This window comes from Etheostoma cragini, chromosome 4 (genome assembly GCF_013103735.1).
Source record: "Etheostoma cragini isolate CJK2018 chromosome 4, CSU_Ecrag_1.0, whole genome shotgun sequence".
In the NCBI taxonomy this organism is placed as follows: domain Eukaryota; kingdom Metazoa; phylum Chordata; class Actinopteri; order Perciformes; family Percidae; genus Etheostoma; species Etheostoma cragini.
In genome coordinates, this window is record NC_048410.1 from 26,619,149 (window position 1) to 26,644,418 (window position 25,270).

The 25,270-nt window shown below is 41.0% G+C and overlaps 1 non-coding gene across 1 annotated transcript; it reads right to left on the minus strand.

The window, feature by feature from the left end:
- Positions 1-4,027: 4,027 nt before the first annotated feature.
- On the minus strand, positions 4,028-4,099 carry trnac-gca. Its single transcript has one exon. It is a non-coding gene; the product is annotated as a tRNA-Cys (tRNA).
- Positions 4,100-25,270: the final 21,171 nt, after the last annotated feature.

Consider the following 25,270-nt stretch of genomic DNA (forward strand, 5'->3'; position numbering starts at 1 on the left):
CTTTTCCTCTCCTTCCCCTTAATAAATAACGTTACTTTGAGCTGTGCGTTTGGGTCCGTCCTTCCCCGTAACAGTAACACATGCCATGCTGATGGGCCCTTCTGCTCTATTAAAACCCAATGTCAGGAATAGGGTCTGTGTCCTGATAAAATAGTCCCGCAGAATCTCAGATTCTTCAGTGTCCAGTCTCTTAGTCCAGTCATTCAGGATGGTTCTGGTTTGGCGGGCCAACCTCAGGCCCAGCAGAGAGGCCTCTGCCTCCGTGTTAAGGAAACCAGGACCAGCGGCCTCCACGATCCCCCTCAGCCTTGTCACTTGTCATCAGCCTCTCGGTGAGACCCGGTCTGCTGCCATCTTGCAGATCCAGCCCTAAAACCAAAGGCTACTCCAGGAGCCAGAACTGAGATGCTGCAGGTTCCAGTCTTGTCCATTTGAAAAGTCTCCACACTTGCTCTTGATAAAAAATAAGACAAATCATACAAAGGAATAAAACCACAGACTTAAAACAACGATGCATCAAGACCCAGACTTGCTACCCCCCTTAAAATGGTGTTGGCTACGGGCCTCCAGACAACATCATCATCTCCAAATAAAAACCTCTGTACAAACTGCAATCTAAAAGCAGCTGTCCAGCACACTAAATCAACCAAACCTTGCCCCCCTCCTCCTTTACAACCCAGGTACAACCAATTATAAACCATCCCAGACAAAGTTCAAAAGGATTGACTAGATAACCCAACAAGACCAGCTGAGTAACATACATTTGAGCAGAGGTGGGTAGAGTAGCCAAAAATTGTACTCAAGTAAAAGTACTGTTACTTCAGAATTATTTGACTCAAGTAAAAGTAGTCATCCAAATATTTACTTGAGTAAGAGTAAAAAAGTACTTGATGAAAAAACTACTCAAGTAGTGAGTAACTGTTGAGTAACGTCTGATTTATTTCTTAACAGAAGCATCAATCAGACTGACAAAGACACAAAATAATCATATTTAGGCAAATTATAGTTCATCCAATCAATAAAATAAATTAATCTATTAATTATAAATTAGCTTACTTGAGAGACTTGTCACATCAAATTTGGATGGTTACTGCATGTGTAAAACATTCTGTATGTAACCTTAAAGCAACAGCCACCTCTCCACAGCAGAAACTAAAACCACCGCTACGTCACCTCAGCTTAGATGTTGAGTTGTTGAACGCTCACATGTCCGTTTGTTTTGGTTGACACAGAAGACGCCGCATAACGCTAATATAATGCTGTTTCGCACTTTTCCTAGGTAACCATGCTTTCACTATGAGGCCGGGGGGGGGGGGGTTCTCCTGGTCTGCGTTGCCTTGGCGACTTTTGATTCTGCGTCTTTGCTTTGCTATGACTGTAAAGCTAACCTCTTTATGTCTATGGGCTAACCTGTCCCGCTGCTGAAACAAGTGTGGTCACGTGACTGCACAACGACGTGTGATTGGTTAAGCACAGTCACGTGGTAGAGCCTTCAGCGGAAGACTCTCTCTGTCAAAATAAAACATTAAAATGAGACGTACGCGGGGGTAAAAACAATGAAGCGTAGTAACGAGTAACGAGCTCATTGTAGCCTAATGTAGCGGAGTAAGAGTACAGTTTATTTTTCACTAATCTACTCAAGTAAAAGTAAAAGTATAGTGATTTAAAACTACTCCTAAAAGTAAAATTTTTTCAAAAACTTACTCAAGTAAATGTAACGGAGTAAATGTAACTCGTTACTACCCACCTCTGCATTTGAGCTTATGTCAGAGGCAGGAAGCAACCAGATTGTTGACTACCATCACCCTGCCTCTGTAGGACAGGTGGGGAAGCAACCACCTCCATCTACCCCATCCCAATTTAAGGCGGGGTGTTTTGATCTCCCAGGTAAACCCCTAGGTACTTGAACCCCCCCCCCCCCCCCCCCCCCCCACCCTTCCAGGTCAACCCACCTGGAAGCTGAGGGAGGGAGACCTCCAGCCCATCTCCCCACTGTCAGGGCCTCACTTTTGGCCCAGTTCACCTTGGCAGCCAAGAGCAATTGAAAAACCATAACAATGTGTCCAAATCCTTCAAAATCCTGCTGGTTCTGGGTGAAGACAACGATGTTGTCTGCATAGGGGACGTAGGGGACAACATGGGCTCAATGGACAGAGCATGCAACATCCCTGACATGGAGCAGCCAACTCTGAGGAAGCAGACAGTTGACAAAACTTTCTTTGAGGACATCAGGACTGTCTGTTTTCATGTCCTCCCAGTCCTGTAGAGCTCCGTGGGCAGACCATCGATGCCAGGGGCCTTTCCCCCCTGCAAGCTCTGTAAAGCCCTGAACACCTCCTCTTCAGTCAGGGGCCCCTCTAGCTCCCGTTGTCATCCCCAGAAACTGTGGGCAGGTCCCTGCAGAAACCATCAAAGACCTTGTCATTGTCCGTGTACTCTGTGCTTTAGAGATCGAAGTAGAATGCCACGGCTCTTTTTCGTATCTGTGACACAGTTGACAGTCCCTGTCCTCCTGCCAATCACAGAGCGTGGATCATACTGCTTTGACCGTTCTTCTGTATCCAGGCTGATAAGAATTTGGTCGGAGACTCCATGAGAGCGGCGCTCTGAAACTCGGACCGGATCAATGACCCCTTGTGGTTTCAAGCCCAGCAGGTCCGCCAAAGCGGCTTTTTTGGACTTGAGGTCTTCAATGCAGCCTTGATTTACTGTGGACCCTGCAGAACTCTGCAGGTCCATTATGGATATCTCCAGATCTTTCATAGACTTGGTAATGTCCTGAGAAACAGTGGGAGTGTACTGTTGACAGAGCTGCCTGATTTCAACCTTGCCAACGTCCCATGACTGCCTTAGTGAACTAAAATCTCCTTCTGTTTCTCTATAACCTTTCCAAAAAAAAACTAAAAACATCTCTCAAATGAGCATCTAAAAGCAAAACAGTCTTAAAATGCCAATATGCAGACCTAGGTTTTATATTGGCAATAAAAACCTCACAGTACACACATGAATGATCCAAAAAACCAACAGGGGATATAGAGCACCCTTTAAAAAATGGTGCTTAAAGGAAAAAACCTTTCTATTCTAGTTAATTGGTTGTCTCTACTATGAACCCAGGTGTACTGTTTCTGCTGTGCAAGGCACCCACTCCATACTTCGGCTAAGCTGTGGGTTACCATCAGCTGCTTGCATTGCTCTTTTAGAGGCAGCCTGAGGCTCACCATAGTTCCTGTCTAGGTCATCATCCTGCGTACAGTTAAAATCTCCACCCACAAATAAACATTCCTCTGGTTCACACTCACTTGAACTCATATTGAGCTCATTTAAAAAAAGAAGTTGCTCAGTTCCTGAGTTTGGAGCATATATGTTAATAAAAAACAGATAAAAAAGCTCATACTTGGCCCTGACTACTAAAAGTCTGCCCTTCACTCTTTCATTTACAGTGTGGGACTTAGGAAGAAAGTTTTTAGCAAATAGGAGTGCTACACGTCTACTGGTGCCGATAACATGACTTAAAACCACCTGCCAATCCCCTTCCCTCCCCCAGTCTGTCTCGTTTAAAGTGTCGCTATATCTATTCTTTTAAGCTTAACAATGGCTGGTCCTTCACAGTGTGGTCAACAATACAGTCTGCACCCACATCTCAATGTTTTCATGAACATTTTCATGCATCGAAATCTCATCTACTGTATGAAAGGCAGCTAAAAGAAAGATTACAGTGTCATCTTCAATAAAGGCACATCTGAATTAATGTTAAGGTGTTAAGTTATCTCAGGACATTTTACACATAGTAAAGGTCAGGGCCACAGTCAACTTTGAAGGTGTTTGGAATGTTTTTTGTAACATGATCAATAGAACCATTCTGTACCGCGTGAAACTACCTACACTAAAATGGATAATGCTTCTGCCCTGTTCCTGTTTTGCTTGCCCATGCAAACTCTATTCAAGTTAAGTTTTTAAGACCTCTATGCTAAAAAGTGGGAATCAAAGATTGTCCCTGTTGTAACAATACAAGCCTGCACATCAGTGTAGGGGGCACCCAGATTTGAACTGGGGACCTCTTGATCTGCAGTCAAATACTCTACCACTGAGCTATACCCCCATATACAACACCATGAAAATGTTTATTGTGCAGCAAAACAATGGCTGGTCCTCCACAGTGTGGTTAACAACACAGTCTGTACCCACATCTCATTAAAAGTTTTTTCTTCCTTTTGAAGTATCCAAAACTCATCTCCTGTATTAAAGGCAGCTAAAAGAAAGATGATAGTGTCATCTTCGATAACGGCACATCTGAATTTATGTCAATTACAATAGACGTCAACACTAAGGGCAGAAATGTGGTCCACACTAGGATCCTGCATAGCTTAAAGTGTCAACGTACATGTCCTTCTGTGGACCATGTTTCTGCCCTCATCAATTTTGCTCACCTACACAAAATCAATACCAGTATTAATAAAATGAAATCCTAACAGAAGTCATCTCAGGACATTTTACATACTGTATAGGGAAGGACCATACTAATGTAATTGACAGAAACCCAACAATTCCTAAAAGAGCATGCGTTTGTTGTGGCTGATATGAGGAAAAATGTCTTTTTAACAGGCTGAGTCCTCAGACTAAAACTGGCTCGTGTTGGACAGTCATCTGACACAATCGGTTGGGAAAGAAGGAGAGAAAGAGAGATAGAGAAAGATACAGAAAAACATCTCATAATAATATAGGCGGTGGGTACAATGGAATGAAAAGATGAACAGTGAGAATTATAGTAACACTAAAGGGAATATAACTATTACTAATAATAGTAGCAGTAGTCGTGCACAGCTTAGCAGGACGTCCACCAGGACCACAACGGCAGCTCCTTTCATGGACAAGGTGCCACCACAATCCATGAAAATCTGATAGGGCAGAAAGCACAAGGACTCAGGAAATAAGCTACGTTAGTTACATGCATTCACGGACAACATGATTGGTTTGAACATGATCAAACACAAATGGAGAGACAGAGGAGGAGAGAAGAGCTTAAAGTGACAAAGGAGGTCCTCCGGCAGTCTAAACCTTTAGGAGCATAACTCAGGGCTGGTCATTTATGTGGGCTTCAATGGACATATCATTAGTGATTTGCCATGTTTCTCCCCTCTTTTTGTTTTGCTCCATGCGAGTCATTAAGACCTTAGTGCTTGAAGGTGGGAATCAAAGACAACCACTATCTTAAAGATGACACACACATAATTTATGCAGGGTGCACGGTATGTGCCCACATCTGATTACAAAGTTTTTTTTTTCAAGTATCCAAAAACGCATCTCCTGTATCAAAGGTAGCAAAAAGAAGTCTGCATTTTCATCATCAATAAAGTCACATCTGAATTTATGTCAATTACTATGGATTTCAAACTTAGAGTAGTATGGTATGCCACATAATAATCCTGCATAGCTTAAAGCGTCAACGTACAATATGTTTACTTATGTGGACCATGTCTCTGCCCTAGCCTACTTTTGTTCACCTACACAAACTCCATGACAGTATTGATGATGGAAAATCATAACAGACATTTGCCCAGGGCATTTTAAAGATAGTGAATGTCTTGAGCACACTCTGTAATTGACAGAAAACCAAAAATTCCCACAAGAACATGCACTTGGTGCAACAACTGTAAGGAAAATTATCTTTTGAACAGGCAGAAACCTCCAACTGAAACTGGCTTGTGGTGGGCGGTCATCTGACACATCAGTTGGTAGAGAAGGACAGGGAGATACAGAAAAGCAACCCAGAAGAATATTAGAAGTTTGTACAATGAAATGACATGTGCTAATTACAGTAATTGTAAAGGTAATATTGTAATGTCTGTTGATATATTTTACAGGCATAAATAATCTTAGAAGACGGCCACACGTGAGTTCAGTTGAGGCTCGGTTTATTAGCTTTTCAACGTGCAAGAACATACCTCCACTTCCTCTCCTGTTCTTCTTCGGCTCCCTTAAGCCTAAGCTAGAACAATGACACCTTTAGGTAACTACCTGTCATTACAAATATAACTATTACTAATAGAAGTATTAGTAGTAGTGCACAGTGTAGCTGGGCGTCAAGCCGAACCTGAAGTCATCCACCATCTCCTTGGTTATTGTCGTCGTTCAGGGCTAAGTTGTTTGTCCCGTATCAGTCTGCAAAATGTCTCACCTCCTCCCTATAATTCCGTTCAATTCAATTCAATTCAATTCAATTCAATTCAATTCCATTCACTTAAATTCATTTTTTTGTATCAACAAATCAATCAACAGTGCGACAGGGGCGAGGAAAAACTTCCTTTTAGGAAGAAACCTTGGACGGACCCAGGCTCTTGGTAGGTGATGTCTGACGCCCGGTGGCACTAACAGTCACAAAAAAACGTCACAAAGTAGTTTGTAGTAGTTCTTTGTAGTAGTTCATGGCATAGCAGGGCCTTGAGCGGCAATACAAGGTACAGCAGGACGTAGCAGGGCACAGCAGAGCGTAGCAGGATGTAACATGGCATTGCAGAACTTTTAGCAGGACCATGGCAACAACTGTTACCATGATTTCCGAGCCTCCCTGATCAAAGGAAACATGCTGGGTGAAGAAGAACATAAGGACTCCGGGGAATGACTCCCCAGAGCTAGGTTAGTAACAAGCATTTCTGGGACATGGATGCACACAAATGGAAAGATAGAAAGATGGAGGAAAGACGAGCTCAGTGTGTCAAAGAAAGTCAAAGGAATTTCCTCAGCTGTCTAAAACTATTACAGCATAACTAAGAGAGACAGGGTAAAGAGAGGAGCCTGGTCAGGCTGGAACTCTCCCCTGCCGGATCGGGCTGTACTGCCTTGCCTCTCTCTAGTTTTATTATATTCTTGATTATATGATAGATTGATCTGACATCTATTACGAGAAGCAGGTGGGCCGGGTTAAGGCAGACGCTGCGACTCCTCACCCCCTAACAATATTCAATTCAATTTTATTTATATAGTGCTAAATCACAACAACAGTTATCTCTCTGAGCTTTTCATATATGAGCAGGTCTAGACCGTACTTTGTGATGTTATAAACCGTACTCTGAGATGTTATAGAGAGGGAGGAAGAGATAGGTGCTTAGTGCATCATGGGAAGTCCCCGAGTAGTCTAGGCCTATAGCGGCATAACTAAGGGATGGTTCAGGACTCTCCTGATCCAGCCCTAACTGTAAGGTTCATCATAGAGCAAAGGCACTGTATGCCCTCTCATCTCCGTCATGGATAAGACTCACCACTGTCGTGTTGTCAGCGTACTTTATGATGTGATTGGTGTTGGACTTTGCATAACAGTCATAAGTCATCAGTGTGGAGAGAAGAGGGCTGAGAACACATCCCTGCCAGTGCTCGGTGAGATGATGGTGGATGTGTTGGTCCCTACCCCCACAAACTGAGGCCTGTCTGTGAGAAAATCCAGTATCCAGTTACACAGAGGAGAACTCATGCCCAGTGCGTCTGAGACCAGCTTGTTGACCAGATGCTGAGGGATTATGGTGTTAAATACTGTGCTGAAATCAACAAACAGCATCCGCACAAGAGAGTTCTTGTTCTCTAGGTGTTCCAAGCTAAAGTGCAGCGTAGTGGATATGGCATCCCCAGAAGACTGGTGTTGGCGGTAGGCAAGCTGAAATGAGATGTGGTCCTTTACTAGTCTCTCAAAACACTTCATTTTTACATATATTATATATTGTGTATATATTAGTGTGTATATTTTGTTTAGTTTTTTTGTGTGTGTAAGCACATTGTGAGCAACGATTCTCCATAGAAAAATCCTCGTATTTGTCCTCATACCTGGCAAATAAAGCTGATTCTGATTGTGATTATGGAAGTCACTGCTATGGGCCGGTAGTCATTCCAACTAGTGATAGAGTTCTTTTTCAGGTTTTTGGTGTGTGAATCCAGTTTGAGCACCTGGTCTCCTTCCTGTGGGGTGGTTTTCCTCGCCTGTGTGGCGTTCTGGCCTTCAAACCTACCAAAGTAATTGTTGTTGTTGAGGAAATCCATACTGTCGTCACAGGACAGGGGAGTAGTCCTATAGCCTGTGACAGCCTGGATTCCCTGCCACAGTCTTCTGGTGTCTCTGTGGTCGTTAAAGTGACCCTGGATGTTTTGTCAATGTGCCGTCATTGCCAATCTGATTGCTTTGTTCAGATTGGCTCCTGAAGACCTGGTCAATGGTTTTTGACCTTTTATTTTACTGGGGGAAAAGACTAATGAACATTACTCTTTTACATTCATGTTTACAGCGTGCATTATATTTATCATATAATTATCTTAATGGCTCTAGATTTTAGAGTTGAATTTAGTTTAACTAAATCATTAATAGAATTTATTTTATGTCCATATATAAGAGGGAGCAAAGCATATAATATGTAAAAAGGAAACTCCTCCTCTATAAAAAAATAATAATAATGTTGTGACAGATAATAGCGGACCAACTGATTGTATATACTGTATATAAATATATACATTTAGGAACTACTGCTCTTAACTGAAACCATTCAGTAAGTCACAAGTCACAGTTGTAAACTTTGCTTTAAAAGTGAGCAGTGGAAGGTAATATGACTCATGCTGGCTTGGCCTTTGTGAAACACACCAAGCCAGGCTGCCCAGATTAGACTAGGTCAAGTCTCGCTTTATTTGTTACCCTGGATTTATAAATTCTACTTTTGTGAAACAGCCCCCTGGTTAGAGTAAACACTAATATTAGAGTTTTATGCAAGATTTGATTGGCATCATTGATATAGGGTCTACTTAGATGAATATTAAATGGTATTCTGCTGAATGCAACTGTGGACGCGCTATTATAAAACCCGAACATTTTAATGTCTTCCTTTTGGTTTCAGATTTTCTTCTCAAATAGGAAATATGTTGCTGTAGAAGACCAAAAAATGCAATTTAATATCTGTAGGACATTAAGACAGGAATCTAATCAACAGTACCCCTTCAAGAAGAGTTCAGTTTTGTGATGATGTTCAAATGTAAAGACAGAAGACACCCTGTCTGTCCATTGAGTGCCTATTGATTTCCTGTACGGAGTGACAGAGGTGGGGACTTCTCAATCCATGTGCAGATGGTCTGCAGTGTAACCTTACTCTGATTAATACCACAATTTGGCCCTGCCAATCAAAAACACTGATTATATTATGACATGAGTCTTTGTCACAAAACTAACACATGGCAGACACCCCACCTCCATCCTGGTGCAACTCCCCCACCCCATCCCATCTCATAATGGATGGCTCTCAGGGGACTTGCCCCATTAAACCCCATTATCTGGATAGAGAGAGGATGAGGGGCAGGGGCATTGATCTGTCCGAGTGGACACATCTTATGTCACACACAGAAATGGATGGAGTAGCCTGGTCAATGATCAAAGTAGCCTGGTCATGTCAATTTGTTAAGTCATTTTGAGTGGTATCACAAAGTGTTTATTTAGCTTTTTGGCTGTTGTTTCACAATATGTACTCGGACCGTTAACCCATCAGTGTTAATATTACACACTCAGAGCTACTACTGTGGAATTGAAGATACAAAATGTGACAATGCACCGGTCATGCGATAACGATTAGTTACGTGACTAAGTTTAGCTGACAAATTGACAATTAAGTTAAGACCTAATTACAGTTAAAGGGTAACTTCGTATTTTTTGACCTGGACCCGGTTTTCCCTTGTTTTTGCATGTAAGTGACTGATGGAAACAACAATCTTTAAAATGTATACAGTATTAAGTGAGAATGCTGTCCCCATATATTTTTATAACACCACAAGGTCATAAGGGGCAAGGTTAACTCACCTTTCTCTGCTTGGCCCACCCATGATAGAGAGAGACATCATGGCTTTCAAACGAGCAAAGTGGCAGTTGGTCAAGGCCACACCCCCAGCCTCCATCTCTGAAAACGAGCAAAAGTTTCTTAAATCATGCATTCATTATTGCAGTGGTACTTTATTATTGTAATCATTTGTAATTAATTCCTGTTCATGCACTTATATTTGTGTTGGTTTTGATACGGGACACTGATGAAATGTGTGTGTGTGGGGGGGGGGGGGGGGGGGGGGGGGGGGGGGGGGGGTAACAGGCATCAGACTGGTCTGGAATATCAGAACAGCAGTTGTTAGTTTGTTTGTTTGTTTGAGTGCCTTTTTATGTGTGTGACATGTAAGTTATGGTTCTAATAGTTGATAATGGTTCTGTAATATAATACATTTAATGTTATGTTTTAGCCTGTTATGTTTAATTTATTGGGCAATAAAGACAGATTTTTGTTAACAAAATGTTTTCAATCAATGACATTCAAAACGGTGATAACTGAAACAGAAATACAATACACCATGTGTGAGTGTATACACATATGTATTGCAAACAGACCTAAGTAATACACAGATAAGAACATCTGCCTTTGCATTACCAAAGTGAACAAGAAATATACAAATACATAAAAGCATATGACAATGTTGTCAAAACCCACGCATTTGACAGACAGAGACGGCATCTTGGAAGTTTGTGATCAATACTATACTGTATGGTGATGGAACCAAGTGGTGTCCCATTTCATAGGGGTATGTTTTCACCCCTTGGCCTTCACCCCTTTGTTTCAAGGGTCAAGGGGTAGGGGTAAGGGGTAGGGGTAAGATAGAATTAAGATATGACATCAGGTGACCAATAAGGTCTATATAAAAAAAGAGCAATAAAAGCATCCAAAGAGCACCATGCCATGGGACCTTTAAAAGCCAGCCTGCTTGTACCTTGGCATATTGTTAATATGATGGCAGATTTGCAGAGCAGGAAGGAGAGCTTTTCATCGTGACCATAAAAACTCAGTAACATAGCATAGCAGGGCACTGTGGGCATTACCAGGCACAGCAGGACGTAGTTGGGCACCGCCAGAGTTTAGCAAGATGAACATGGCATCGCAGAATGTGTAGCGGGACCATGACGACAGCTACTACCATGATTTTCAAGCCTCTCCGATCAGAGGAAACATGCTGGGGAAAAAAGAACATAAGGACTGAGTGACTCCCCAGAGCTAGGTTAGTAACAAGCATTTCTGGGACATGGATGCACATAAATGGAAAGATAGAAAGAGAGAGGAGAGAGGAGCTCAGTGTGTCAAAGGAAGTCCCCAGCTGTCTAAAACTATTACAGCGTAACTAAGGGAGACAGGGTAAAGAGAGGAGCCTGGTCGGGCTAGAACTCTCCCCAAACAGATCGGGCTGTTTTTTTACATTCTTGATTATATGATAGATAAATCTGACAACTATGACGAGAAGCAGGTGGGACGGGTTAGGCGGACGCTGCGACTCCTCACTCCCTAACAATATTCAATTCTCTGATCTAACTATAAGCTTTATCAAAGCATAACTAAGAGAGACAGTGTAAAGAGAGGAGCCTGGTCGGGCTAGAACTCTCCCCAACCGGATCGGGCTGTATGCCAAGTCTCCCTCTAGTTTTATTATATTCTTGATTATATGATAGATAGATCTGATCCCGAGCCTACTGACTGGCTGCGCAGGGTGCAAGAGGAGAGCTGCAGTCAGAAGAGCAGTGGATTGCAATTACTCAGAGCTGCATGCATGGAAATGGATTAAAATATACCATATTTGATTATATTTCTTGCTCTCCCCTGATGGTTCAAATAAGTCAGTTAATGTGTTGCAAGTCCATCTAGGAGGTCTATAGGAGTAAATGTAAATGTGCTGAAACATTCACCATTCACACACAACGATACACTGTGGCCGGGGCTGCCACCTGCTCATCAGATAAACAGTCACACACATTCACACTCTGATGCACAGCACCGGGGGAACTCTGGGATCAGTGTCTTGCCCAAGGACACTTCGACAATGACTGCAGGTGCGGGGAACGAACCACCAACCTTCCGATCGGCAGGCAACCGCTCTACCACTGAGCCACAGCCGCCCCATAGTAGGATACAGTATAAAGTTTGATATAGGATACTGCAAAATCTGCGAAAGGCTGCCCCACCCTAATGTCCTGCACCTAGGCTTAGTTGTCCCCCACCTCCCTCATGTTGTATATGTACTCCGTTTACTTTTGTTCAGTGCCAGTTCGTCTTGAACCCTTGTGTCATGCTTTCCAGCCTTTTTTTCCTGTGTTCCCAGTTAGAGATTGTGCGGACCATTTTGCCTGTTTTAGACCCAATCACTGCCTTGTGTTCTGTTAAAACCTTTTGCACAACCTTTGTGATGTCCACTTTGGTCCACACAGTGGACATCATATATAACAGAATCGTCAAAGTATTGCGCCTCAATGTCATCCTTGATATAATCTTCCTACTTGTTAAGTCCCCTAATAATGGTGAAGGGAGAATCTCACTCCAGTGTTATGGATTTAGAGAGCTACGTTGATAAAGTAGATCTCATGCCCCATGCATCCATCAACTCATTTGCAGAATGACAGTTCCTTATTAGCAGCTAATCCTGTTAGCCTCTTGACCCAATGCAAAGGACACCGCCCCAGAGAGAGTGGGCCACAACAGTATAATCTGACCAATGACCCTTGTTTGCTTCATGTAATAAAAGCCATCAATTTGTATTTTGGTGGAATAAATCTAATTTAGCTCAGGCCTTTCTGTGAATACTATAAGCCATGTCATATGCCATTCAAAGCTCTGGAGTCATATTTGTTTGTACTTCATTCATCTTTGTGGAATCATTTGCCCGCAAAGTGACTGAAATGTCAAATATTACTTCCGTTGAAAGAGGAAAATACATGAAAGCTGTTCTGAGTGGAAATGGAAAGTTTGAATCTATAATACAAACATGCCTTGTGAGTATTGATTCAATTTAAGGAGATTATCAACAATACAACATAATATAAAGCAGATCTGGGAAAAATCAAAAACGGGTTTTAAAGGTGTTTTTGTTTCTAAATGCCTAAATGCAATGTATGGTCAAATTTCAACACATTCTCACTCCCATCTCGTAAAATGCGGACTCTTGGTCAGGTGACTTTGTTGTTGTTATGACGCTTAAAGTGTCCTTTAGCATCATATAACAGCTTTATCTAAGCTTAAGTTCAATTCAATTTTATTTATAGCATCAAATCTTAACAGGAGTTATCTCAAGACATTTTACAAATAGAGTATGGGCTAGACCAAACTCTATAGTTTATAAAGTATAAAGTAGTAGTAGTAATTCCCCTAGAGCAAGCAACAGTGTCAAGTAAAAAACTCCCTTTAGGAAGAAACCTCGGCCAGAACAAGGCTTTTTGTAGGTGGAGTCTGACAATGCCGGTTGGGGGTGTGATGGACAGTGTCAATAACAGTCACAATAAAGATAATGGAACAGTGACTAAAAAATTGTAGTAGTAGTAGTCCATTTCATAGTAGGGCGTTGTAGGGCGTTAAGGTATGTAGCGTGGCACAGCAGGGCATGGCTGGTTTTAGCAGGATGCAGCAGGGCACGGCAGAGGGTAGCAGGCTGTAGTGCAGCAGGACCAATGCGACAGCTGCAGCCAAGATCTTGGTGCCATCCTAATCCATGGAAATATGCTTGGTGAAAAGAAAAACATAAGGACTACGGTGAGTAAACTCCCAAAGACTAGATTAGTAACAGGCATGTCTGAGACAGGATCCACACAAATGGAAAGGTAGAGGAGAGGAGCTCAGTGTGTCAAACAACGTCACCCGGCAGTCTAAAACTGTTACATAACATAACTAAGCATAACTAAGAGAGACAGGGTAAGGAAAGGAGCCTGGTTGGCCTAGAACTCTCCCAAACCGGATCCAGCTGTACTGACCTGCCTCCCTCTAGCTGGCTAGGCGGACGCTGCAACTCATCACTCCCTAACTATAAGCTTTACCAAAGAGGAGGGCTTTAAGATTGTTCTTAAATGTGGTGACAGTTTCTGTGTTTCTTCTAAAACGCGCTTGGTCGGGACTGTTGTTGTCCCTTTTAAAGCTCGTGGGTGGGCTTATGGTTCTGTGACTCGCAGGAACGGGACGTTTGGGTTTACGGAGATGTCATGGGTGTGCTTATGGGTCCGTGACACACAGGAATAACAGGCCGGTTAAAGAAGAACCAACCCCGCTGCTCTCCCCGATACTTTTTTGTTGCATCAGATGTGGACACCCACTGTCCAAACGTCCGTATTTTACACATTCAGAGTGAGAACGGGTTGTAAATACATATACAGTATGAGTTCAATATTCTTTAAAGGTCAATTCCAGAACATTTTAGTGATTGTTTTAATTTATCTGATGATTGTATTATGATGGATCAGCAGTGTGCAACTTTTTTAATTTGCTATAAAACTGAAACTTTATTTTCCTGAGATTAAAGAATTAAAAATGAAGCCTGTCTGAAGTCTGTGGACAGAGTCAGTCACAAAGCAAAACGGTTTGTAAGTGTGGTGTAGTGTTTTCATGTTGGTTGTGGGTTTCATAAAATGCAGTTGGCATTGTTATCATGTGAGAAACTCGCGAGGGCTCACGTCCTTGTAACTGCACTTGTGACCAACTCAGGGTTACAATTAAATTTAAGTCACTGTTCAGAGTTCCGGCTACATATACAGGGTCTGGAACAATGTCTAGATTTTGTAACAATGAAACAAAGTAGTGATCTTACTGGATCAAAGAAAGTTTTTATCTTATTGGTACTGCCTCCCAGGGGCACTGTTCTGGATCCCAATTATTCAAAAAAAGGTATGGTGGCAATTTTTTTCTCTATGTTTTTGTCAAAGCCATCCGTAAGGGGCATTCAGTGTTATTGGCATGCCTCTCCACCTCTCCACCATGTGTCAACAACATTAATAAAGATCACACAAATATTAATGATAATTATAGCAGGTTTTGTAGGTTTTTGTGGCAATAATCGTAGAAGGTGCACTCAAAACAAAGCTTTTGCTGGCCAGTAATTGACATGCCCCCCTCTACATTCAAAACAAAGGCAAAGTGACAGCGACTGTAATGAAAAGTACGATGTGAATGATTAATAAAGATCACTTAAAGGCTTCCCCCTTAATTAATAAAAGATTTGCTTGTTTTACCAGCCACCTCCTTCAGCCCCTCCTTCCTGTCCCAGCTAGACAGCCAGCACACAGTGGAATTCCCTGCTGGGACTCAGTGTTTGGGCTGGGTGTCTGCTCAGTGAGGCACTGCTAGCCATGCGGCACGAGGAGGTCGACAGAGGGATGGAGGAGGGGGTGTGAGTGGAGGGATTGGAAAGTGCTAGTGATTTTACTTTTTAAAGACCAGCCTTCCTCACCCTCTGTGGCTCTCAGCCCCAAGTCCATTAGAGCCAACTGAAAATGTAAATCTTCCAAAACAGCTCACATTGAAAGTAAAGCTCAGTAGTTTTCCAAAGGAATCACAATTAAATATTAATATTAATATATTATATATCTATATATACATAATATTATATATATCATAGATAAACCAATTTTTTCCACTTTCATTAACATTGCCAGACAGGGCCTTTGTGCTGTATTCATGTAGTGTCTGAATAATCGGAAAAATAACTGCATTAACACGGTATCCCCAGAATTATTTCTGTCAAACCGCAAATCGGTAGAACGCTTCTATGTTTTTCTGTTTTAGTTATTAGGTTATTATTTAGTTATTATTATTATTATTATACTTTAGGGGGATAACTGGAAATGGTGTGCATGTGCTTCTTTAGAAATATGAACCCATTTGGCCACATGGTGGCGCTGTAATTAAGGCTTCAAAATGCAAACTTTGAAAGACCACGCTCCAACACCGTAAGTCCGATTAACTTGAAATTTGTCACACAGGTGCGGCTTGCTCTACAAAAACAGCCTCAGTGTCATTAAGGTCCGCCTAGAAAATATTTTCGCCATTTTTAATTTTTTTAAAAACTCATTATGAGATGTCCTCCTACACCGTAGCTCCGATTGACACCAAATTTTCAGTGAATCATCAATGGATCAACATGTTACAAGTTGTATTAAACATATCCATATCTCAATCACTTTTAAAAGTTACTGACCCATGAACTTCGATAGGGGCGTGGCTCTGGGGATAAATCAACAACCCACAAACTCACAGGGTATGTTTAGATAAGTGCAACAGATATATCCTTACATTTTATATGCATACGCCACTAGGGGGCGCTTCAAGCGCAAGATAGGTGACTGGCATTACACGTATTTTCCTATAAATCACATATTCATGGTCCAATCATCACAAATCTCTCAGGTTATGTCCTCATAAGTACCAAATTCTGAAAGTGTCCTTCAAAATGAACACCAGGGGGCGCTATAAATGAAAAACAAACTGCAGGTGATATAGCGCAAATCAGGCTGTAAATGACTAAATGTTTATCCAATCACCACAACACTTCCAGGAATTGTCTACATAATGACCTCACACATACTCAAACATTTTAAACAAAGTGCACTTTTTGTCCAATCCTTGCAAAGCTTGCAGATATGTTTTATGACGATGTTGGACCACGAAATTATTTTGAAGTCGCTATTGAGAAAAAAAGTTTGAACCCGCAAACTGCCGCTTGTGGCTATATTTCAAATTATATTTAAGACTTTTTAAGGCATTCTTAATACAATTTTAGATGAAATGTAATGCCAACTTCATGGCCATATAGTTGAAAATCAGTGTGGATTTTAGGTCAGAGAAAATAATGATTTGCCATGTAACAATACCTGATTTAATAAACCATTATATTATAACACTCCACAATCATATTTAATTCCCTATAGCAAATTCATCAGCTGGTAAAACATTGTGTTATGATTTTCACAAAAGCCTGGCTGAACACACTTATGAATAGCAGCTAACAGCTAACAGCTAGCAGCTAACAGCTAGCTTTAGCAGTTAACCAGGTAAGCAAGCTACCCACTAGTAAGAACAAGAAAAAGATCCTGTGGAGGCAGCATGTGTTGTCTCAACAGCTCTTACACACATGCAAACATGGCTCAATACATTGTGTCTTATTTTAAATGTAAAAAAACTGTTTGTTTATACTTGTCGAAGCAATCTTCTACTGTTACGTTTGCTCAATCAGGGGTGATGTTGGGCACGGAAGAGTTGGAAGTTGTTAATTAATGTAATATTTAGGTGTGATTATAGACTCTAGACTTTCTTTTAAAAACCATGTTAAAACGATATCCAAAAGAATCAAATTCAATCGTCATAATTTTAAATAAATCAGAGGATCTTTATCGGATTCAGAAGCACTGATGTTTCTGCACTCAATGATACTTTCACATCTGAACTATTGCATCACTAGCTGGTCTATGTCGGGTACTACTACCTTAAAACCAGCTTAGATTCTGTACAAGAAGGTGCTTAAGACTCCGGAAAAAAAACTCTCTCTCATCATCATTGCAATATCTTAAAGAAATATAACTTATTCAGTCTTGATAATTATTGTAAATTTTCCTCATAATGTTTAATTTATAAAGTACTTCATGGCCTGGCGCCACCTCCACTGTTGGAGTTTATTAAATATAGACATAATCGGATCACAAGAGCTCTTAAACAAGGACTTTGAGGTTCCTTTTAGAAAAGCCTCCTTCAGTCATAATGGACATGTCCTCCATTAAAGTCCAGTCCTTCAGTAGTGCATTATGGAACACAATTCCCCCAACTATGAGAGAGCGCCCCACTTTGGCCTCCTTTAAGAGCCAGGTAAAGCTGTGGCTTAGAGCTATCCAAAAGTGCAACTAACGCTAACTTGTGTTTTTTCTTCTTCTTTTTATATACCAAATGTTACTATCCTGTGTCTTTTTTACTGTAACTCCAACCTGCCTATTGGACTGCAAATGGAAATTAGCCCTTGGGCTACAATCTGGCACATTTACGTGTACTGTTGTACTTGTTCATCAATGTGCATTTTCCTGAATTAATAAATAAATAAATAAATAAATAAAATTAATTAATTAATTGACTTTTTTTTTATTCTGTACTTTTTATGTCAGATTTACAGTACCCTGAAAATCTGGGCATCATGCCTTATCACACATTTTCATGTCCCCTAAGACTGCACATTCGGTAACAGACACTTTGTGTTAAGTCCTTCCTAATTTCGGTTTGTCTCTATTAAAAGTAATTATGCTGCATAGTGCTGAAATATCAACACTGTCTATGGAGTTGGAAGAGGAGTGATGAGAATAAACCCGACTGATTATGTTATATTCCAGCTGGGATCATTTTTACTGAACTAAGACGTAGTAAATCTTAATTATTCATCATTTATTTACTTATTTATCAGCGCCCAGGAATTGCCTCAAGGGCCCCTGTAGGTCCACCAAGGCCATGTCTCACTGACTCAGACCTGTTTGTTTGGCTAGATCCATTATATTTTGTCCTGCATACAATATTCATATTGATTCCGCTTTTATTCTAGACCATTGTGAGGAAATACAACTTTGTCATAGTCAAGTTATACTGATGCAAACTATTTTCGGTTTGGTTTATCCATTTGTTTGTTGGTTTGTCTGTCTATGAGCAGGATTACTGAAAAACTTCAAGCTAAATTTCCATGGAACTCGGTGAAATGGTGTAGCATGGGCCATAAAAGATCCGTTACATTTTGGAGCACAGGTCGGATACAAACATTGTTTTTTAGTTAACATTGCGAAATAAGGCTACCTGAATTATGTGGTGCCAAAAAAATAGGAAAAATTAGTTCCAACCTGTAAAACACTTCATTGACATTGTGAGATTGGGCATGTCCTGGTGGAAGTCTGGACTCTCCGAGTATTCTTATAGTTAAAGATGTAGCAGGTTTTTTCAACGCTTAACATGATCATGCAGCAACACCTTTAAGGGCTTTATCTGGTTACTTTGTATTTGTTATTGTTCATTGCTATTTCAGCAAACCCATCTAATGGTTACTTACTCTGAGACAGTGGGATGGAGGGATGGGGAAATGGGGCAGGGTGATGTGAGGGGAGTGGGGGGGTGGGGGGGGGGTGTCTCACTCTCTCTGTGATATGAGCTAATGGCTCTCTGCTGGCATCTGGCTACTGTGTATACATGCAGCTCATTAAGGAATCACTGTGTAACCCCCAAGAGACAGCCAGAGGGAGGGAGGGAAGAAGGGAGGGAAGGAGGGAGGAGTATAATGCAGGTTGAGGCTTCACACTACAATGACAGCAGCATCAAATTAGCTCTATTCCCTTCTACAGTGGTATGTTGTCTCACATTGATTTTTCTCAAAGTGCCTTTTTTCCTACATGCTGGTGTTACCTGTGGTAAGGATTGGGGTTGTTTGGGGTGTCCTATGTTGTTCAAAACCCAGAGGGCCAGACAAGTGCAGGATGCACATTGCCACTGGAATCATTACAAATTGTAATCAATTATCTGTAATTGATTGGCTTGTTGAGTCTTCTGAGCTTTTCTTGTCAGAGCTCAGAAGACTTAAAAATAACAGCCTACTCTTAAGCCACTAAAAGGAGTTTTCATCAAATAGAATACACACAAAATTAACAAATAGCCTAAAATCATGTTTCTTGTGAAGCAAAGAACCAAATAAATTTTGGTTAAAAACCACGCTGTGTTATTCAAGTGTACTCACTTCAATAATGTGTCAGTCCCTAGACCCTAGGTAGTAGGTCCCATCCTGGAGTTCTGAAACCCCAAATATAGAACTGAGGGTGCACACTATATACTAATTATGTCATAAATAGTTTTTCTATTTTGCTTCTTTGGGGTAAAATATTGGATACTTTCCCTTCTTTGAGTTTCCAAAATTAAATAAATAAACCACTGTTTAGTTGAGCGGCTCAGAATTCATGTCCACACTCAGGTAAACGCTTTGTGTTTTTTGGACATTTGCATTTCTCTTGTAATATTCTGTATCCACTAGGACTACATTTTCAGTCAAACCTATTTTTAAAAGATGATGCTCATGTTGTTTTATATTCCTTTTTGTATCTATTGTAATTCATAATCTCCATGCATTGTGTCCATGCATATGTATGCATATGCAGGATACAGTACAGTGTGTCATCGGGACATGATTTAGTTTAATAGTTTGTTCACTGTTTATCAGGGTCCGGGAGGTCTGGCAGTGCATGTATGTGACGTTGGGTGTAGGGATCTAGGGGATGTAGGGAGGCTGTATGGCCTGTCCAATTAATATCATGTACATAAATACCCCATAACCCATTGTTAATGAGCATGTGGGATACATGAACAATGTGTCAGGGACAGAAAATGTAAATTATGAAGAAGTAGACAAATGAAGGGTTGCATCGATGGAGGTTGGAAGAAAAACAACAGATGGAAAATGGACAGGACAATGCTACCACGACAGAAGGAAGACCCCAGCACATATTTAGATTTTTTTTATTCAATGTGAGGACATGATAAGCGCAGAAGTGACAGTGACAGAGAAAGAGGTGTTGAGAGATGTATGAGAAAATGATGAGCTGAAGATGATGGATGACAGAGAGCTGGATCCTGCTGCTTAAAATAAAGTGTTAAGTTGGCCCATGATTCATGGCGTCTCGCCAGAGGCGGAGCGCCGTTGGAGAGGTTAAGTGCACAACTCCGGTGGCCTCATGGTGACAGAGAGATGAAGTGGTTCACACTTAGGATTCAACACTGGATTCTGAGGCAATTCAGATTTTCACCTTCCTCACCTCAACTACATCTTCATCAACATACAGCATGTGTACACTAATATTTACAATAGTTTAACTGTTGAGGGTGTAAGGAAGCACCCACTCCCTCACTATTTTGTCAATAAATGTAGACTTTTATTCTCAGTTCTTCATTTTCTGTATTTAAAGTTCCATTGCCGGAACATCAGCCTGATTTCACTCATTAAGGCCGGATATCCGTTGCCTTGGGCTTCCTATGTGTTGGTATTTTAAAGGTCCCATGGCATGAAAATGGCATGAAAATGTCACTTTTTGAGGTTTTCAAGATTAATATACGTTCCCCAGCCTGCCTATGGTCCCCCAGTGGCTAAAAATGGCGATAGGTGTAAACCGAGCCCTGGGGATCCTGCTTTGCCTTTGATCAAAAGCTCATCCCTAACCCCTAACCCTAACCCTTTCTCTGCTTTGACCACCCAAAGAATTTGGCCCTCAGATTTGCAGTAATGGCTGTGAGGAAAATATGGAATAATTGACTAGTTACATGGATTGTGTCCTAAATGAATTACTATATTGTAGTGCACTGCATAGTGCACTATATTTACAGTTTGACACTGTTTCCTGCCAACATTGCATTGAACGAAATTGTTTAGATGCCAGAACATTGTTATTTCACACTTGTCAGATATCACTCAAATTTATTATAATTTATCAGCTTCCAAAATTTCAATTTAGTGCTAGAGTGTGAGTGAGTTAGTGAGTGAGTGAGTGAGTTTAGTCACAGGCAAGGTCAAATACCAAACTTAAAGTTGTACAATGGGTAAGCAGACAGTCATTACAGGCACACAGGTGGGCCGAGGAAGGTAATCAGTCAGATGGTGATAACACAGGCAGAGTAACTGGCAAATCTGCCTGAGCAGGAACAGGTTACAGGGATCAGGGTTCAGGGTTCTGGAAGGAATGGCTGAAACACAACAGCAGTAAAGCAACATTACAAATCAAGCCGTGGGAAGAATGTCAGTGGCCAGTAAAGTATATGCATTGGGGCTTGATGAGAGAACAGGGGTCAGATGTACAGGGTCAGGGGATTGGCAGGAACTTTTACTGCTTTCACACCAATGTAGTGTGACTATAGTAATACAAGTTTTACATTTGCTCTCCAATGTACTGGTCAACTTTCACTCCTACCCTCACCTATGGTCATGAAGGCTGGGTCATCAAAGAAAAAACTAGACAGCAGGTATAAGTGGCCAAAATGGGTTTCCTCAGGAGAGTGGCTGGCGTCTTCCTTAGAGATAGGGTGAGAAGCTCAGTCATCTGTGATCCGGAGTGGTGCCGCTGCTCCTTTGCATGGACAGGAGCCAGCTGAGGTGGTTCAAGCATCTGTTAAGATAACTCCAGGGCGAAGGAGTCTTTCCAGGTCTCGGGGAAGACCCAAGACTAGGTGGAGAGGCCTCCCTGGCCTGGGAATGCCTCTGGATTTCCTCCAAGCTGGTTAATGTGGTTTGGGAAACGGAAGTTTGGGGTCCCCTATTCTTGCTTTGCCAGACCTTCCTTCAAAGCACTTCAGAGGAAGGTCTAGCTAGTCCACACAGCATTCCGGGATGGGAGAAAATCGTGTTGTGGTTTATTGGCATTTCTTTAAACCAATCACAATTGTCATGGGTGGTGCTAAACAGCCTTGGGAAGGAACTTGTTCTGGTGAAACATGTGAACGTTCAAAAGTTGTTTTAGTCGTGCAACAGAAAACTCAGATTGGACAGATAGTCTAGGTAGCTCTCTGGATTTCCCCTGCAGAGATGTGAGGAGCAGTTAACCATAGTCTTCAGAAATCCACCGGGACATCCGGTGGAATTCCCAGCGGCAACAGAACAATCGCAGAAGTGGAACGTCATGGATGTAGACTAGGGGTCCTCTGCTGGAGCTGCTGCCCCTCCCAACTTGATCACGGATAAAGGGATGAAGATGGATGGATAAATCTAATCACGAAGACTGATTCATGCTTACTCTATTTGCTTATTCCCTCTTCATCCTCTTGCTTCCAACTCAATCAGCTAACTGAGCGTGATCACTCCTTCACGAGCAGTGTCTAGACTCCTACATCTCATGGTATCATTCCCCCATTAAAATAATGATGGGCTCTAAGTGCTAAAGATGCTTTTTCTTTAACTCATCTGCTGTGCACTAAGTAAATGGATTGCATTTTTAGGCTTAGATGTGTTTTAGGCATAAAGCACTTTTACACAGTACGGATAGAATTCAGGGTTCAGTGTCTTGCCCAAGGACACTTTGACATGGAAATGCATGGACAGGGATTGAACCACCAACCTTCAGACTGGTAGATGACCTGAGTCTCAGCCATCAATATCAAAAGATTAAGTAAATACCGTAAATTAACTACACAACCTTGGTCACATACAAAATATTCCATGAATAGAGCCCTACTTTATGTTTTTCATTCCACAGGACAAGTTACAAATGAGGGTCATGATGTGTCAGTGCTAAAGTCTTTTGCACTGATTCAAGCTACTTTAATTGACTCATCTTTGTGTTATGATATTGAGTTTGCCTGGGGAAATTTAACATCTTCATTATATCCTAGACGTCACCATAACCAAGCTGCTGCTCTAAATAGCTGAAAGAAGTAGGTAATTACTTGTTGTTGTTTTTTTTGCTTTCCAGGCACGTAGGAGCTCTGTGGACTCACTGGGGATCAAAATTATAGATGCTAATGAATGCTACAGACATTACGATGACAATTACAGCAGCACTGCCAGTTAAACTAAGGCAGAATGAACACAGCTTTAGTGTAGGAGCAAAAGAGAATGTTTAAAATGATGTGTTCTAACTGATTTCACTGACTTCTCGTATTTCTTCTCATCCTTCCATCAATGTCTGGTTCTGTCTTCTAATTTGCGATTTGCACTTGGCTTCATGTTTGTAGTGAATTCAACTTAAATGCTGCAGCAGCAAAGCAGCAAGTACAAGAGTGACTGCCACATAAATTAAACTGAATGTAGTGTTTGTTATCAAATGAATGATAATTAAATTAACAATGCAACATAAAATTACAAAAAAGACAATGAAACAACATGAAGAGCTTGCCAAGGTGAGCAAAACTGTGCTGGGACAGAAACATGTATGTCAGTACGCAGATTGGTGTTGAAATCCATTGTAATTAACATTAAAACCAGGTAAACTGCATCAAATGTGCTCTATCAAAGATGAAAATGCCAACTTCTTTTAGTTGCCTTTCATACACGAGATGCTTTTTAGACACTGGAAAAAAAGAAACCTTGGTACAGCCCTGGATTTTAAACATGTGGTGGAAGCCCAGCCATTTATTTGGTGATCAATGAGCATGTACAGCTTACGTCTGTGGGGGTATAGCTCAGTGGTAGAGAATTTGACTGCAGGTCAAGAGATCCCCAGTTCAAATCTAGGTGCCCCCTACACAGATGATGTGTACAGGCTTTATCATTTTATAAAAGTGGTTGTTTTATTCTTACCTTAAAGCTTTGAGGTTTTACTAACTTGTACAGAGTTTGTACATATTTGCCTGATATTTAATAAGACAGACATAAATGATCACAAACCTCCGAAGTTCATTATCTACAGACGTAGCTACTTTGGATGGCGTTGCCTTGTCCTTCAGAGGCACTGTAAGGAAGCTTGGAGTTATCCATATTTAGGATATATCATTTAACACAGTACAACCATGTGAATGAATTTAAAGTATATACTGTCCTTATTAAGTTCATTGTAATAAATAAAAGTGTTTAATGCAAATAATGTGTCTCTGAGGTTCTTCAAATAAAACGTTCACAGAATGTCTTAGGCAATGTCTGTTGTGTAATGTTGTTTTCTTGTATTTTAAAATTCTGGTTGCTTTCCTGGGAGGTTAGACAAGTAGAGTGGTACTGCATGAGAAGTCGACGGGATAGATACAATAATGTCAGCTATATGTAGATTTCAATCTCGGTACAGAGAATAGCATTTTCCCATGTCAAATACAAAATGCAAGGGAAAATCTGTAATATCCATCAAATCTGAATTTAATCTCTGACAACCCCTTAAATAAAAAAGAATCCAGTGATGAAAACGTCCTACACACTGCACATTACATGGGTTGGTGTCAATGTGAAAATTTGCCACATATAACTTGGTTGTATACATTTATTGATATATATTTTGTTCTGTTCTTTGATTTATCTTTTGTCCTTTATTTTGTTGTTACACATTAAACTGTAATAATACTCCTTGTTAAAGGAACAGTTCATAAAGGCCCTGGGGGCACATGCTTTTAGTATGGATTGGTTACTTTGTACAAATCCTTTTGATATGTTAAATATAGAAAAATATGTTCAATCAGTACCAATGGTACATGTTGTCTTTCGAGAAAATAAATTCCCCAGTATGTGTTGGATTGACTCCTGCTTCTGAAGCTGTGGCAGCTGTGCCTACATTTACCAGGTTGTATCGCATGTGAGAGACAACTCTCTTCGCTTTTCTAGTAAGTACAATAACTCAAAACATGTCAAGAACGAAAATATTCTTACATCTAAACAGGAAATACAACCATACATCTTTTGAATTCACGTTAGTCCCTTTCACTGAACCAAGAATGTATTAGTAACCGGTTAACTCATCAAAAAACACACAGTTAAACCCACCAATCCATCTTGGTTAGCATTT